Genomic DNA, 17,012 nt, shown 5'->3' with positions numbered 1-17,012 from the left:
TTGATATTAACGTAACGTAAAATGGTCACTCCTAACTTGTAGATTTCAGATTTGATATTTCTTAGAGTTTATTTAGTGCTTTTTGTGGAATCTGAACAAACATTGTGTGTAATGGCGCCTGTTTTTGTGAGTGTGAAACAAGCTGCAGCAAAGAAAGAAAATTGGTATACCAAGAAGGTAAAGTGTGTTATATTTTTATTAGTTGCAACTAATATCTAATGGTTATGATGGTTTGGTAAGAAACTAATAACTAATAGTTACAATGGTTTCAGTGAAACTATTTACATTTTTACACATTGCAAATTTTGGTTTTTTGTGTTTGTTTCATTTGAAGTGATTTTTATGTTTTGTGCATTTATTCATTTTCTTATTGAAGCGTGTGTTTTTATTTTATATTCTTTGTGATTGATACTTTTTGAAATTTTGGTGTTTTCCTCATTTTTCTTTGTTTTCATTTGCATTCACAATTTAGTTAACTTAGTTATTTTCATTACTTAATCGTTGCCCATTTCATTAAATTTAACAATTGTGAATTAATTTACATTTACTTAGAATTCTTTTAAAGTTTTATTGTTGTTTAACACTTGTGAAGTAATTTCCAAATTTCAGTTATTGCCTAACACTTTTGAATTTTAATTGAATTAATTTTCTTGACTTTTGTGATAAATTAATTTTGATTTAATTGTACTTAATTGATTCAAGAATCAATTATACTTTACTTTGTTTTCAAGTAACAGTAATTTTCCTTGATATTGTGAATTTCACTTATAAATTTTGAGTTTAATAATAAATGTTTGTATTTAAAATTTTTATAAGTGAATTCTTTATTTTACACCAGTATTTGATTATATTTATGTTAGGTAGAAACATAGAGTGGTAATTGATCTGTTTTCCTTCAATTAACTTGAAGTAACTTAGAACCAGGGAAGTACATAGACTTCTGAAATCAGGGAAATACTTAGACTTTTAAAGTTGTTGATGGAGTTATGCCCTTTGATTAATTTAATTAATTACAAGATTACCTCACACCTGTTTTGATGAACTTAGTCTGATTTTCAGTAATACTGGTAAGTTGTTTAAGAGATCACTGTTGCCTTTAGAGTACTCAGTCGTTTAATACCTGTGATGAGGGTTCAGGTGTCTGGCTGTTGTGAGGTAACAATTAATCAATGGTAAGTGTAGTAACCAGATCTTTGGCTACTTTCCCCCCAAGTATTAATAGTGCCCAGAGACCCGGGAAAATAGATTTTATTATCACTCTAGTATATACTGGTGGTGTTAGGGATAGATTTTGTTAGGAGAGTGACCATATAATCTTTGTTTTGCATTTGTTGTATTGAATTGTAAGTTGATAACTTAAAGGAAAATGGCTCAGTTCCAAGTTCAGGAATTTTTAACAGCCCCTTCCATCCAAGTTTTATCTGCAACCACTCTGACTAAGGCACAGTGGAGCGCTTCAGCAGTTGCATGTGGTGGTTATGTGTCTACTAGTATGGTAAAGGCACAAATAAGATGTATTGCTATGGAATCATTGATAGACTCTGGTAGAATAACTGATGAAGATGAGTTAGAATTGGCTCAAGAGTTGTTGAATGTAGCATGTGCTGATCTTATGAATAAGCAAGCAGAAAAGAAAGAGAAAAGTGATGCAGAGTTAGAGCTTAGACGCATTAAAGCAGAAGTTGAAAGAGAAAGAAAAGACAGAGAAATAAGAGAAAGAAGAGAAAGAGAAGAGGAAAAAGCAGCAGAAGAGGAAAGAGAAACAGTAAGGTTTGAAGGGAGATGGAATTGATAAGAGCTAGATCCACATTACCTGTAACACCGTCTAACCCTTACCAAGTAAGGGTACAGGAGTTAATCCTTAAGTTTACTGAAGAAGCTCCAGATGAGTTTTTTGATCACTTTGAGAAAGTGGCTTCAGGTATGGGATGGCCAGAAGATAAATGGTCAGTTTTGCTACAAAGTGTCTTAATTGGAAAAGGGAGAAGTGTAAAGACTAGAAGGTACTTAAACACAGTGTGCTACAAGTTTACCAGATGACCCCAGAGTACTATAATGAAAGATTCAGAAATTTAAGAAAAGATGAGAAGGGAACATTCTTAGATTATGCTTACAAAAGGTGTTTTAAACGTTGGGTAGAAGCTGCTAAAGTTAAAACTTTTGATGAGTTAGAAGAGTTACTTGTTCTTGAACAGTATCTTAAGGGAATTCCTGAACATATAAGAGCCTATTTGAGAGAGAGAGAGGTGAAGAAACTTGACAAAGCTGCTACACTGAGTGAAGATTACAATATAATTAGTAGGAAACGTAATTACAATGTCAAGTTACAGAGTCAACAATGCCCAGGTTTTAAGTCTTATCCAAATAACTGGAACAAATCTAATTTGAAACCTACAAGTGATACTACCAAGAGTACACAAAGTAATACACATCAGCAAACTAATGTGAAATCCTCATCCAGTTTTTCAAGACAGTTACAGAAACCTAATGTTGTCTGTTTCAAGTGTGGAAGAGTAGGACACTTCAGTCAAGAGTGTTACCGGAATCAACAGCTGTCAAAGCCAGATGGTCAAGTAGTGAAAGGTGACCAGGTGAAACAAACTATGAAGAGCAGTGTGGGAAAGAATCAGACTCCAGAAAAGAATGAAACTAAACAAGCTGAATGTTTAGCAACCAGTGGAAATGTAACCTCAAGCAGTGAGTGGCCTAGTAGTGTGGAGGCTTTTAAGCCATATATCTTTGAGGGTATACTGTCAACTCAAGGAGGAAGTGTGCAGGTACCAGTCAAGATATTATGTGATACAGGGAGTAACCATAGTGTGGCTGTACGTGGTTCTCACCCTCAGTTGGAGAAGAGTCTCACTGGAGATTCAGTTATTTTGAAGGGTATAGGAGGAGAAGTAACTCCTATATGCCACTTACACCTGTCATGTGAATTGGTGACAGGGAATGGTGATTTTGCTGTAAAGAACTCACTGGCTGTGGAAGGTGTACATGTTCTGTTGGGGAATGAAGTTGGTGGTGTGCCATTTATTCCTTGTCCTGTAGTGACAAACAAACCATTGAGGATTAGTCCTACAGTAGAGTTGGAGAAGAATAACCCCCACCTGTTTCCTAGTTGTGTAACTACCAGAAATATGAAGAGGACTACGACTGCAAGTGAAGAAACTGAGGATTTACCCACCCAAGAAGAATCATGTGAAGGATTTTTGTGCTTAGAAGAATTGTTCCAGGGAAGTGATATTTCCCATAGTGCTGACCAAGAAGAAATTTCCCAAGAAGATGAAGAAGACGACGACGATGAAGAAGAAGAACCTGATGTTCCTGAAGAGACTCCGAGTAAGGAAAGTGTTCCTGAAGACCGTAGTGGAACTACAGTAGCTGAGTTAGCAGATATTGAGAATTCAACCCTTGAAGTTGGTCAAGTGACAAGAGAGAAGCTAATGGACTTGCAAAAGAAGGATGCATCGTTAGCTGATTTGTTCTTCAGAGTTGTTGATCAAGAAGATATGCAACAAACTCCTACCTGTTATTATCTGTAGGAAGGTTTGCTGATGAGGAAGTATAGACCTACAGATATACCAGGAGATGCTGTATGGGGCGAATATCATCAAATTTTGATTCCATATCCATTGAGGAAGCAAGTGGTAGCAGTAGCTCATGAGTCTGGACATATGGGAATCAGGAAGACTGTGGAGAAGGTCATGAAATATTTTTTCTGGCCTGAACTTCACAAAGATGTTAGCAGGTTTAGTCGTGAGTGTCATACCTACCTGCCAGATAGCTGGAATACTGAATGAAACCTTCAAGAAAGCCCCCCTACAACCTATAGAAGTTAGAGGAGAACCCTTTAGCAAAGTGATTATAGACATGGTTGAACCACTGCCGAAGACAAAGAAAGGAAATGAGTGTTTGTTAACATTAATGTGTCCTGTGACAAGATATCCAGAGGCAATCCCTGTTAGAAACATATCTGCCAAGATAGTTGCTGAAAAACTTGTGGAGTTTTTCTCAAAGTTTGGTATACCAGAAATAGTACAAAGTGACAGAGGAACAAACTTTTCTTCAAAGTTATTCCAGGATGTGATGAACTTATTAGGGGTAAAACAACAGTTATCCACTGTCTATCATCCAGAGACTCAAAGTGCCTTAGAAAGGTTCCACCAGACATTGAAAAGTATGCTGACAAAGTATTGTTCTGAGTCAGGAAGAGAATGGGATGTTGGTTTACCATTAATGTTGTTTGAAATTAGGAGTGCTTATCAAGAAAGTATGGGATGTTCACCTAATGAAATGATTTTTGGAAGAGAAGTGAGAGGACCGTTGAAGATTCTTGCAGAAAACTGGGAAGAAAACCGAGAGGAAAGCCAAGGTGAATATATAAAGAATTTCAGGAAAATGTTGAAAGAGATTAGAAAATTCTTTTTAGAAAACTTGAAAACGAGTCAAGAGAAAATGAAAAGGAGATATGATGCTAAGACTAAGCTAAGGAGTTTTAGTGTTGGTCAACAAGTGTTAGTGTTCTTACCTGTCAAGAGATTTCCCCTCACTAATAAATTTTAAGGTCCTTACAAGATCATTCAGAAGTTAAGTGATAGAACGTATGTGATTGAAACACCAGAAAGAAGAAGAAGACAAAGGAAGATACATGTGAACCTCTTGAAACCTTATTTTTCAGAAACTAAAACTGAAACTGTGTCAATAACACAAACAACTTTATCTACAGAAGACGATTGTGGCTACGACTTGGGAGCTGAAAGCAAGATGAATAATTCTTCAATTTTGGAAAATTTGAAAGAGAAGTTGAAAAATCTGATTGTTGAACAAGGTGAAGATTTAAGTGAAGTAATTAGGAGTTTCCCAGAAATTTTTACAGACGTGCCTAGGCGTACTGATCTGACCAAGCATGAGATCAAGATTCAAGAAGATGGAAAACCTTTCAAGCAAAGAGCCTATTGCTTATCACCGTATCATCAAGATGTTTTGAAGAGGGAAGTTAAGTATTTACTGCAACATGGATTAGCAGAACCCAGTTCAAGTCACTACAGTTCTCCATGTGTGTTAGTGAAGAAACCAGATGCTTCATTTAGGATGTGTACTGATTATAGGAAACTGAATTCTATCAGTGTGGCTGACAATTATCCTTTGCCTCTTATAGATCAGTTACTTGATAATATTGGGCAAGCCAAGTTTGTTTCCAAGATAGACTTGTTGAAAGGATATTATCAAATTCCCTTAGACGAGAATGTGAAGTTGCTGTCAGCTTTTATTACTCCATTTGGACTGTATCAGTATACTGTTCCGCCATTTGGTCTGATGAATGCACCTGCAACATTTCAACGAGTGATGGATCAACTGCTAGGATCGATAGAAGGAGTAGGTGTATACCTGGATGACATCATGATTTACTCTACAACATGGGAAGAACATCTGAAGATTTTGAGGAAAGTATTCAAGAAACTACAAGAAGCAGGATTAACAGTCAACCTAGAGAGGAGTGAGTTTGGAAAGGAAACTGTGCAGTATCTTGGGTTTGAAGTTGGGAATGGCCTTCTTGCTCCAGCAAATGCTAATGTAGAGGTATCCGTAAGGCTACCCCACCTACTACCAGGAAACAGCTACAGAGATTTTTAGGCATGGCTGGATTCTATCGTCGTTTCTGCCCAAATTTCTCAGCTGTAGTAGCTCCCTTGACAGACTTAACTAGTCCCAAAGCTAAGTTTCTTTGGACTCCAGAGTGTCAAGAATCCTTTGAGAAGGTAAAAGCCATTTTAACTTCAAGATCAGTACTTCAAGCTCCAGACTTCGACAAGAAATTTGTGATACAAGTTGATGCATCAGACTGTGGCATTGGAGCTGTTCTACTTCAAGAAGATGAAAATAATATCTACCATCCTGTGTGCTTCATGTCTTCAAAATTGAAAAAACATCAGAAAGTAACTCAACAATCGAGAAGGAAACTTTAGCCTTAATCACAGCATTGAAAAAGTTTGAAGTGTATGTGAATAGACCTAGGAATGAAGAAATTTTAGTGTTGTCTGATCACAATCCACTATCATTTATCCAGAGAATGAAAAACCATAATCAAAGACTGACCGGTGGTCTTTGTGCTTGCAACAGTATAACTTAAGATTGCAGCACATTAGTGACAAAAACGTAGTTGCTGATTATTTATCTCATTGTGAATTGTTGGATTCAACACAGTGATAAAAAATCTTCTGGGGGGAGGTATATATTGCTACTTTCAAAACGCATATATCCCCTCTTTGACTGTATAAAATGTTATGTATAAAATTGTGCAAAATTTTTCATATTCTTAGCTAGCTTAGAATTAGGATGTTTAAAATGTGTGTTCAGATTCTGCATAACATAATGTAAAAGAGTATATAATGTAGTATGAAAAGAGAGAGAGATTAACTTTATCCATTCAAAACTAGGATTGTTTCCCTATTATGTCAACGCCTTGCGATAAGAGACCTCGAGGTCTTCGCTGTGTTTTAGGAATTCTGTCATCACGTCTGATAGGGACTTTTGCCCGAGTCTGTTATGATCGAGTCGTGTCTTTGTTGACCAGATTGGTTTGATACGCATACGTCTTTGCCAAAACCACATGAAGATTTCTCAGTTCATCTGTAAAGTTGCATCACTTTTCAAAGCTTCTAGAAAGAACTGTGTCCCAAAACGTTTTGTGTCATCTCCACTGTCCAGCTTCCGTAAGGAAGAGAATTTCATTAAATCTTCCGTTCAGACATCTCTCTCTCTCTCTCTCTCTCTCTCTCTCTCTCTGCCTCACCATAATTGATATTAATGAAACGTAAAATTGTCACTCGTAACTTGTAGATTTCAGATTTGATATTTCTTAGAGTTTATTTAGTGTTACTTAGTGTTTTTTGTGGAATCTGAACAAACATTGTGTGTAATGGCGCCTGTTTTTGTGAGTGTGAATCAAGCTGCAGCAAAGAAAGAAAATTGGTATACCAAGAAGGTAAAGTGTGTTATATTTTTATTAGTTGCAACTAATATCTAATGGTTATGATGGTTTGGTAAGAAACTAATAACTAATAGTTACAATGGTTTCAGTGAAACTATTTACATTTTTACACATTGCAAATTTTGGTTTTTTGTGTTTGTTTCATTTGAAGTGATTTTTATGTTTTGTGCATTTATTCATTTTCTTATTGAAGCGTGTGTTTTTATTTTATATTCTTTGTGATTGATACTTTTTGAAATTTTGGTGTTTTCCACATTTTTCTTTGTTTTCATTTGCATTCACAATTTAGTTAACTTAGTTATTTTCATTACTTAATCGTTGCCCATTTCATTAAATTTAACACTTGTGAATTAATTTACATTTACTTAGAATTCTTTTAAAGTTTTATTGTTGTTTAACACTTGTGAAGTTATTTCTAAATTTCAGTTATTGCCTAACACTTTTGAATTTTAATTGAATTAATTTTCTTGACTTTTGTGATAAATTAATTTTGATTTAATTGTACTTAATTGATTCAAGAATTAATTAAACTTTACTTTGTTTTCAAGTAACAGTAATTTTCCCTGATATTGTGAATTTCACTTACAAAATTTTGAGTTAAGTAATAAATTTTTATATTTAAAATTTTTATGAGTGTTTTCTTTATTTTACACCAGTATTTGATTATATTTATGTTAGGTTGAAACATAGAGTGGTAATTAATCTGCTTTCCTTCAATTAACTTGAAGTGACTTAGAACCAGGGAAGTACATAGACTTCTGAAATCAGGGAAATACTTAGACTTTTAAAGTTGTTGATGGAGTAATGCCCTATGATTAATTCAATTACTTACAAGATTAACTCACAGCTGTTTTGATGAACTTAGTCTGATTTTCAGCAATACTGGTAAGTTGTTTAAGAGATCACTGTTGCCTTTAGAGTATTCAGTGGTTTAATACCTGTGATGAGGGTTCAGGTGTCTGGCTGCTGTGAGGTAACAATTAATCAATGGTAAGTGTAGTAACTAGATACTTGGCACGTCGTCACAATACATATATATATATATATATATATATATATATATATATATATATATATATATATATATATATATATTATATATATATATATTCACTTCCCATTTTATGGTGATTTTGTCTTCAGCTATTCAGTCAAATACTTCAATAATGGTCACTGAGATTTATTATTATTATTATTAATATTCGTAGTTTGCATATATTCTCATGGAACAAGCTAAAAGCCCCTGTACATTATTGTTAGTTATTATCGTTATGTTACGGATTGTTTTTTTTTTTTTCTAAATTCCACTTAATCTACAAACAACCAGAAATTCTGCTGAAATGCAAAATCTTTTCAAAATCTTTATTTGACAGTAAATGGGATTTACCCACTGTTGACAAAATACTGCATTGACTTTAGTCATATTAATTACGTAGCAAACCAATGAGCTATAGAATTAGAAACTACATTCAAAGGACCTGGAGCTAAACCAGCTAATATTACAAACATGTTTAAATATGTTTCCGTAGTGTAGTGGTTATCACGTGCGCTTCACACGCGCAAGGTCCCCGGTTCGATCCCGGGCGGAAACATCTGCACAACATTCGTGTTTCAGCAGGATTTTTCCACCATAACTTACACACTTACCTTTGAAGTGTTCTTGTTGGTTGGTATGGTGATTTCGCTTAATAGGACATCATATTTCATAGCATTACAAAAAGCATCTGTAATCATTAGGTCACTATGATGACTGTATTTACATCTACCTGGTTACCCGGCTTGTATATAAATTTATTGTAGTTTAGAAACAGTAGTCTTACAGCCTAGTTTATTCAGTTATCATCCACATGAACATCTGTTACCTTTGGGAATCGAAACGTGGAAACACATCAACACCACAAAATGAAATACTCCCTAACCAGGTGAGGAGAGTTTGTTGGTATACATATTAAACAGCCTTCTTTACTCATCTAGATTTGATTCTATGTGTATAAAATTTTGTAAATGATGTCTTAGCACACTTGCACTATCCCTTTGATGTCCAATTGGCCTATAATTTAACATTTGTATTGTGCTTTATCTCTTCAAATATTCAGTCAAATACTTTAGTAATGGTCTCTGATATTTATTATTGTTATTATTATTCGTGGTTTGCAAACAATCTAATGCAACAAACTAAAAGGCCATGTACATTATTGTTATAGTTATTATCGTTATGTTACGAGATTTTTTCTTCTAAATTCCATTAAATCTGCAAACATAGTCTTTATTTGACAGTAATTGGGATTAATCTTGTGTCAACAGAACACTTCATTGACTTTGTCAGACTGATTAGGTAGCAAATCCATGAGCTATCGAATTAGAAACTATTCATTCAAAGGACCTGGAGCTAAACCAGCTAATATCACAATCAGAGCAACAAAAGATTAGATTCATGTTTAAACACGTTTCCGTAGTGTAGTGGTTATCACGTGCGCTTCACACGCGCAAGGTCCCCGGTTCGATCCCGGGCGGAAACATCTGCACAACATTCGTGTTTCAGCAGGCTTTTTCCACCATGGCTTACACACTTACCTTTAAAGCGTGCTGGTTGGTTGATATGGTGCCATCGCTTCGTCTTCTTTATTCCCACCGTTATCCCTACATTAAGGGGTCGGTTGCCTGATGCACCTTCTCCACTGCCTTCTATCAAAGGCATCATCTTCCACCAAACCTCTTCTCTCCATATCTTCCATCAATTTATATTGTCATCTAATTCTTTGTCTCCCTCTCGATTTTCTTCCTTTGACAGGTTCCTTCCAATACCTCTTCACTCCCTCCTCTTTATCCATCCTCAATACATGCCCATGCCATCTCAATTTTGACTCTCTTATCACTTGCCTCTCTTCTTATTTCATCATTTTCCAATCTCTAAAGCTTAGTACGACATCTTATATCATAAGATTATGAAAAGCATCTGTAATCATTAGGTCACTGTGGTGGAAGTATCAGGTCACTATGGTGAATGTATTTGCATCTACTTAGTTAGCCTGCTTGTGCTCAATATTTTTGAAACGGTAGTTTCACATTCTAGTTTATACAGATATCATCCATGTAAACATCTGTTGCCTTTGGGAATCGAATTGTGGAAACACATAAACACCACAAAATAAAATCCTCCCTTACCAAGTGAGGAGAGTTTCTTTGTATACATATTAAACAGCCCTATTTGCTCATCTAGACTCGACTCTGTGTGTGAATAAAATTTTGTAAATGAGGCCTTAGCACACTTGCACAGTCCTTTTGATGTCCAATTGGCCTATAATTTAACATTTTTATTGTGCTTTATCTCTTCAGATATTCATTGAAATACTTCAGTAATTGGCACTGATATTTATTATTTTTAATATTATTTGTGGTTTGCATACAATCTAATGCAACAAGCTGAAAGGCTATGTACATTATTGTTAGTTATTATCGTTATGTTATGGATTTTTTCTTCTAAATTCCATTAAATCTATAAACAACTGGAAATTCTGCTTAAATGCAAACTATTTTCATAATCTTTATTTGACAGTAATAGGGATTTATCTTTTGTCAACAGAATACTGCCTTGATTCTAGTCATATTAATGAGGTAGCAAACCAATGAGCCATAGAATTAGAAACTACTCATTCAAAGGACCTGGAGATAACCAGCTAATATCACAATCAGAGCAACAAAAGATTATATTCGTGTTTAAACATGTTTCCGTAGTGTAGTGGTTATCACGTGCGCTTCACACGCGCAAGGTCCCCGGTTCGATCCCGGGCGGAAACATCTGCGTAACATTCATGCTTCAGCAGGCTTTTTCCACCATAGCTTACACACTTACCTTTGAAGTGTGCTGGTTGTTGATATGGTGCTATCGCTTAGTAGGTTATCTTATTTCATAACATTACGAAAAAACATCTGCAATCATTTGGTCACTATAACTTCCAGCAAAGGGTCAAGGCAAGGATTACAAATATGATTTTCAGCGAAGGTCAAAATGAACAGTATAAATATTTTTTCCAGAGCAAGGATCAAAGCAAGCAATATAACTATAATTTTTTCCTGCATATACCACATGAATCATCAAAAGGCAGTCATAAATACGTGTACAATATATATAAATAGCCACAAATAACAAAATCTCTAATTACAGGCTAACTGGACATCAAAGGTATAGTGCATGTTTGCGTAGGCATCAATTACAAATTTCTATACAAGTATAGTTAGGCACACATGAGAAAATAAGGCCATATAATATGCATAAAACAAACTCTCCTCACTTAGTAAGGAAGGATTTCATTTTGTGGTGTTTATGTGTTTCCACAATTTGATTCCCAAAGCAGATGTCTACATTGATGATATCTGTATAGACTATACTGTGAAACTACTGGTTCAAAGATATTAAACACAACCAGGTTAACTAAGTAGATGCAAATGCATCCACCATAGTGAGCTAATACTTCCAGCACAGTGACCCAATGATTACAGATGCTTCTCGTAATGTTATAAAATAAGATGTCCTATTAAGCGATAGCACCATAACAACCAACCAGCACACTTCAAGGGTAAGTGCGTAAACTATGGTGGAAAAAGCCTGCTGAAACACATTGTTACACAGATGTTTCCGCCCGGGATCGATCAGGGGACCTTGCACGGGTGAAGCGAATGTGATAACCACTACACTACGGAAACATGTTTAAATAAAATTGTAATATTTGTTTAGCTCCAGGTTCTTTGAATGAGTAGTGTTTCTAAATCTATATCTTATTGGTGTTGCTACCTAATCAGTATGACTAAAGTCAATGCAGTATTCTGTTGACAAAAGATAAATCCTTATTACTGTCAAATAAAGACTTTGAAAAGATTTTGCATTTCAGCAGAACTTGCAGTTGTTTGTAGATTTAATGGAATTTAGAAAAGAAAATCCATAACATAACGACAATAATGAATAATAATGTACATGGCCTTTAGCTTGTTGCATTAGAACATATGCAAACCACGAATGATAATAATGATAAATATCAGTGATATTACTGAAGTATCTGACAGAATATATGAAGAGAAAAACACAATAAAAATGAGAAGTGAATATATATAAACAAAAAAAGGAGCGCTACATAGGTAACATTCACTTCCCATGTTTATGGTGTTTTCTCTTCATCTATTCAGTCAAATACTTCAGTAATGGTCACTGATATTTATTATTATTATTACTAATATTATGGGATTTACCTTCTGTCAACAAAATACGGCATTGACTTTAGTCATACTGATTAGGTAGCAAACCAATGAGCCATAGAATTAGAAACTACTCATTCAAAGGACCTGGAGATAACCAGCTAATATCACAATCAGAGCAACAAAAGATTATATTCGTGTTTAAACATGTTTCCGTAGTGTAGTGGTTATCACGTGCGCTTCACACGCGCAAGGTCCCCGGTTCGATCCCGGGCGGAAACATCTGCACAACATTCGTGTTTCAGCAGGCTTTTTCCACCATGGCTTACACACTTACCTTTAAAGCATGCTGGTTAGTTGATATGGTGTCATCGCTTCGTCTTCTTCATTACCACCGTTATCCCTACATTAAGGGGTCAGTTGCCTGATGCACTTTCTCCACTGCCTTCTATCAAAGGCATCATCCTCCACCAAACCTCTTCTCTCTATATCTTCCATCAATTTATCTTGTCATCTAATTCTCTGTCTCCCTATCGATCTTCTTCCTCTAACAGGTTCCTTCCAAGCCCTCTTCACTCCCTCCTCGTCATCCATCCTCAATACATGCCCATGCCATCTCAATTTTGACACTTTTATCACCTGCCTCTCTTCTTATTTCATCATTTTCCAATCTCTCAAGATTAGTACGACATCTTATAACATAAGATTATGAAAAGCATCTGTAATCATTAGGTCACTATGGTGGATGTATTTGCATCTACTTGTGCTCAATATTTTTGAAACAGTAGTTTCACAGTCTAGTTTATACAGATATCATCCATTTAGACATCTGTTGCCTTTGGGAATCGAATTGTGAAAATATGTAAACACCACAAAATGAAATCCTTCCTTACCAAATGAGGAAATTTTTTTTTTTGCATATTATATGGCCTTATTTTCTCATCTGTGCCTAACTATACGTGTATAGAAATTTGTAATTGATGCCTACGCAAACTTGCACCATACCTTTGATGTCCAGTTGGCCTTTAATTAGAGATTTTGTTATTTATGGCTATTTATATATATTGTACCTGTATTTATGACTGCCTTTTGATGATTCATGTGGTATATGCAGGTAAAAAGTATAGTTATATTGCTTGCTTTGATCCTTGCTCTGGAAATAATATTTATACTGTTCATTTTCACCATTTCTGAAAATCATATTTGTAATCCTTGCCTTGACCCTTTGCTGGAAGTTATAGTGACCACATGATTACAGATGCTTTTTCGTAATGTTATGAAATAAGATAACCTACTAAGCAATAGCACCATATCAACAACCAGCACACTTCAAGGGTAAGTGCGTAAACTATGGTGGATAAAGCCTGCTGAAACACACTTGTTACACAGATGTTTCCTCCCGGGATCGAACCGGGGACCTTGCGCGTGTGAAGCGCACATGATAACCACTACACTACAGAAACATGTTTAAATATGATTGTAATATTTGTTTAGCTCCAGGTTCTTTGAATGAGTAGTGTTTCTAAATCAATATCTTATTGGTGTTGCTACCTACCTAATCAGTATGACTAAAGTCAATGCAGTATTCTGTTGACAAAAGATAAATCCCAATTATGGTCAAATAAAGACTTTCAAAAGATTTTGCATTTCAGCAGAACTTGCAGTTGTTTGTAGATTTAATGGAATTTAGAAAAAAAATCCAGAACATAACGTCAATAATGAATAATAATGTACATGGCCTTTTAGTTTGTTGCATTAGAACATATGCACACCACGAATGATAATAATAATAAATATCAGTGATATCACTGAAGTATCTGACAGAATATATGAAGAGAAAAACACAATAACAATGGGAAGTGAATATATATAAACAAAAAAAGGAGCGCTACATAGGTAACATTCATTTTCCATTTTTATGGTGTTTTCTCTTCATCTACTCTGTTAAATACTTCAGTAATGGTCACTGATATTTATTATTATTACTAATATTCGTAGTTTGCATGCATTCTAATGGAACAAGCTAGAAGGCCATGATCAGTATTGTTAGTTATTATCGTTATGTTACAGATTTTTTTCTAAATTCAACTAAATCTATAAATAACCAGAAATTCTGCTGAAATGCAAAATCTTTTCATAGTCTTTATTTGACAGTAAATGGGATTTACCTTCTGTCGACAAAATACTGCATTGACTTTAGTCATATTTATTAGGTAGCAAACCAATGAGCGATAGAATTAGAAACTACTCATTCAAAGGACCTTGAGATAACCAGCTAATATCACAGTCAGAACAACAAAAGATTGTATTCATGTTTAAACATGTTTCCTTAGTGTAGTGGTTATCACGTGTGCTTCACACGCGCAAGGTCCCCGGTTCGATCCCGGGCAGAAACATCTGCGCAACATTCATGATTCAGCAGGCTTTTTCCACCATAGCTTACACACTTACCTCTGAAGCGTGCTTGTTGGTTGATATGGTGCTATTGCTTAGTCTTCTTTCAAACCTTGATCCCTACATTAAGGGGTCAGTAGTATGATTCGCCTTCTCCACTGCCTTCTATCAAAGGCATCATCCTCCACCAAACCTCTTCTCTCTATATCTTCCATTACTTTATCTCTGTCTCCCTCTCGATCTTCTTCCTCTAACAGGTTCCTCCCAAGCCCTCTTCACTTCCTCCTCATCATCAATCTCAACACATGCCCATGCCATCTCAATCTTGACTCTCTTATCACCTGCCTCTCTTCTTATTTCATCATTTTCCAATCTCTCAAGCTTAGTAAGACATCTTATATCATAAGATCATGAAAAGCATCTGTAATCATTAGGTCACTATGGTGGATGTATTTGCATCTACTTAATTAGCCTGCTTGTGCTCAATATTTTTGAAACAGTAGTTTCACAGTCTAGTTTATACAGATATCATCCATATAAAAATCTGTTGCCTTTGGGAATCGAATTGTGGAAACACATAAACAGCACAAAATGATATCCTCCCTTACCAAGTGAGGAGAGTTTCTTTGTATACATATTAAACAGCCCTATTTGCTCATCTAGACTTGACTCTGTATGTGAATAAAATTTTGTAAATGAGGCCTTAGCACACTTGCACTGTCCCTTTGATGTCCAATTGGCCTATAATTTAACATTTGTATTGTGCTTCATCTCTTCAGATATTCAGTCAGATACTTCAATAATTGTCACTGATATTTATTATTTTTAATATTATTCGTGGTTTGCATACAATCTAATGCAACAAGCTGAAAGGCCATGTACATTATTGTTAGTTATTATCATTTTGTTATGGATATTTTCTTCTAAATTCCATTAAATCTACAAACAACTGGAAATTCTGCTTAAATGCAAACTATTTTTATCATCTTTATTTGACAGTAATAGGGATTTATCTTTTGTCAACAGAGTACTGCCTAGATTCTTGTCATATTAATTAGGTAGCAAACAAATGAGCCATGGAATTAGAAACTACTGGAGATAACCAGCTAATATCACAATCAGAGCAACAAAAGATTACATTCGTGTTTGAACATGTTTCCGTAGTGTAGTGGTTATCACGTGCGCTTCACATGCGCAAGGTCCCCGGTTCGATCCCGGGCGGAAACATCTGCATAACATTCGTGCTTCAGCAGGATTTTTCCACCATAGCTTACACACTTACCTTTGAAGTGTGCTGGTTGGTTGGTATGGTGCTATCGCTTAATAGGACATCTTATTTCATGGCATTACAAGAAGCATCTGTAATCATTGGGTCACTGTGCTGGAAGTATTAGCTCACTATGGTGGATGTATTTGCATCTACTTAGTTAACCTGGTTGTGCTTAATATCTTTGAATCAGTAGCTTCACAGTATAGTCTATACAGATATCACCCATGTAGACATCTGTTGCCTTTGGGAATCAAATTGTGGAAACACATAAACACCACAAAATGAAATCCTTCCTTACCAAGTGAGGAGAATTTTTTTTATGCATATTATATGGCCTTATTTTCTCATCTGTGCCTAACTATATGTGTATAGAAATTTGTAATTGATGCCTACGCAAACTTGCACTATACCTTTGATGTCCTGTTGGCCTATAATTAGAGATTTTGTTATTTGTGGCTATTTATTTATATTGTACACGTATTTATGACTGCCTTTTGATGATTTATGTGGTATATGCAGGTAAAAAGTATAGTTATATTGCTTGCTTTGATCCTTGCTCTTGAAATAATATTTATACTGTTCATTTTGACCTTCACTGAAAATCATATTTTTAATTCTTGCCTTGACCCTTTGTTGGAAGTTATAGTGACCACATGATTACAGATGCTTTTTCGTAATGTTATGAAATAAGATAACATACTAAGCGATAGCACCATATCACCAACCAGCACACTTCAAGGGTAAGTGCGTAAACTATGGTGGAAAAAGCCTGCTGAAACACGTTCGTTACACAGATGTTTCTGCCCGGGATCGAACCGGGGACCTTGCGCGTGTGAAGCGCACGTGATAACCACTACACTACAGAAACATGTTTAAATATGATTGTAATATTTGTTTAGCTCCAGGTTCTTTGAATGAGTAGTGTTCCTATATCTATATCTTATTGGTGTTGCTACCTAATCAGTATGACTAAAGTCAATGCAGTATTCTGTTGACAAAAGATAAATCCCAATTACTGTCAAATGAAGACGTTGAAAAGATTTTGCATTTCAGCAGAACTTGCAGTTGTTTGTAGATATAATGGAATTTAGAAAAAAAAATCCATAACAACGACAATAATGAATAATAATGTACATGGCCTTTTAGCTTGTTGCATTAGAACATATG

The 17,012-nt window shown here is 35.2% G+C and overlaps 1 protein-coding gene and 8 non-coding genes across 9 annotated transcripts in view; 7 read left to right on the top strand and 2 right to left on the bottom strand.

Annotated features, from left to right (window-relative positions):
* The window catches only part of LOC135216966 (E3 ubiquitin-protein ligase synoviolin-like), a 313,218-nt gene that overhangs the window by 161,483 nt on the left and 134,723 nt on the right, over nucleotides 1-17,012 (top strand). The window lies entirely within an intron of this gene.
* Nucleotides 8,511-8,583, top strand: Trnav-cac (transfer RNA valine (anticodon CAC)). The gene has a single exon. It is a non-coding gene; the product is annotated as a tRNA-Val (tRNA).
* On the top strand, nucleotides 9,438-9,510 carry Trnav-cac (transfer RNA valine (anticodon CAC)). Its single transcript has one exon. It is a non-coding gene; the product is annotated as a tRNA-Val (tRNA).
* Nucleotides 10,717-10,789, top strand: Trnav-cac (transfer RNA valine (anticodon CAC)). Its single transcript has one exon. It is a non-coding gene; the product is annotated as a tRNA-Val (tRNA).
* Trnav-cac (transfer RNA valine (anticodon CAC)) lies at nucleotides 12,391-12,463 on the top strand. The gene has a single exon. It is a non-coding gene; the product is annotated as a tRNA-Val (tRNA).
* Nucleotides 13,572-13,644, bottom strand: Trnav-cac (transfer RNA valine (anticodon CAC)). Its single transcript has one exon. It is a non-coding gene; the product is annotated as a tRNA-Val (tRNA).
* On the top strand, nucleotides 14,505-14,577 carry Trnav-cac (transfer RNA valine (anticodon CAC)). The gene has a single exon. It is a non-coding gene; the product is annotated as a tRNA-Val (tRNA).
* Nucleotides 15,730-15,802, top strand: Trnav-cac (transfer RNA valine (anticodon CAC)). Its single transcript has one exon. It is a non-coding gene; the product is annotated as a tRNA-Val (tRNA).
* Nucleotides 16,641-16,713, bottom strand: Trnav-cac (transfer RNA valine (anticodon CAC)). The gene has a single exon. It is a non-coding gene; the product is annotated as a tRNA-Val (tRNA).

This window comes from Macrobrachium nipponense, chromosome 7 (genome assembly GCF_015104395.2).
Source record: "Macrobrachium nipponense isolate FS-2020 chromosome 7, ASM1510439v2, whole genome shotgun sequence".
In the NCBI taxonomy this organism is placed as follows: domain Eukaryota; kingdom Metazoa; phylum Arthropoda; class Malacostraca; order Decapoda; family Palaemonidae; genus Macrobrachium; species Macrobrachium nipponense.
The sequence above is the reverse complement of the archived record's forward strand: the minus strand, read 5'-3'. Positions and strand labels throughout refer to the sequence as shown.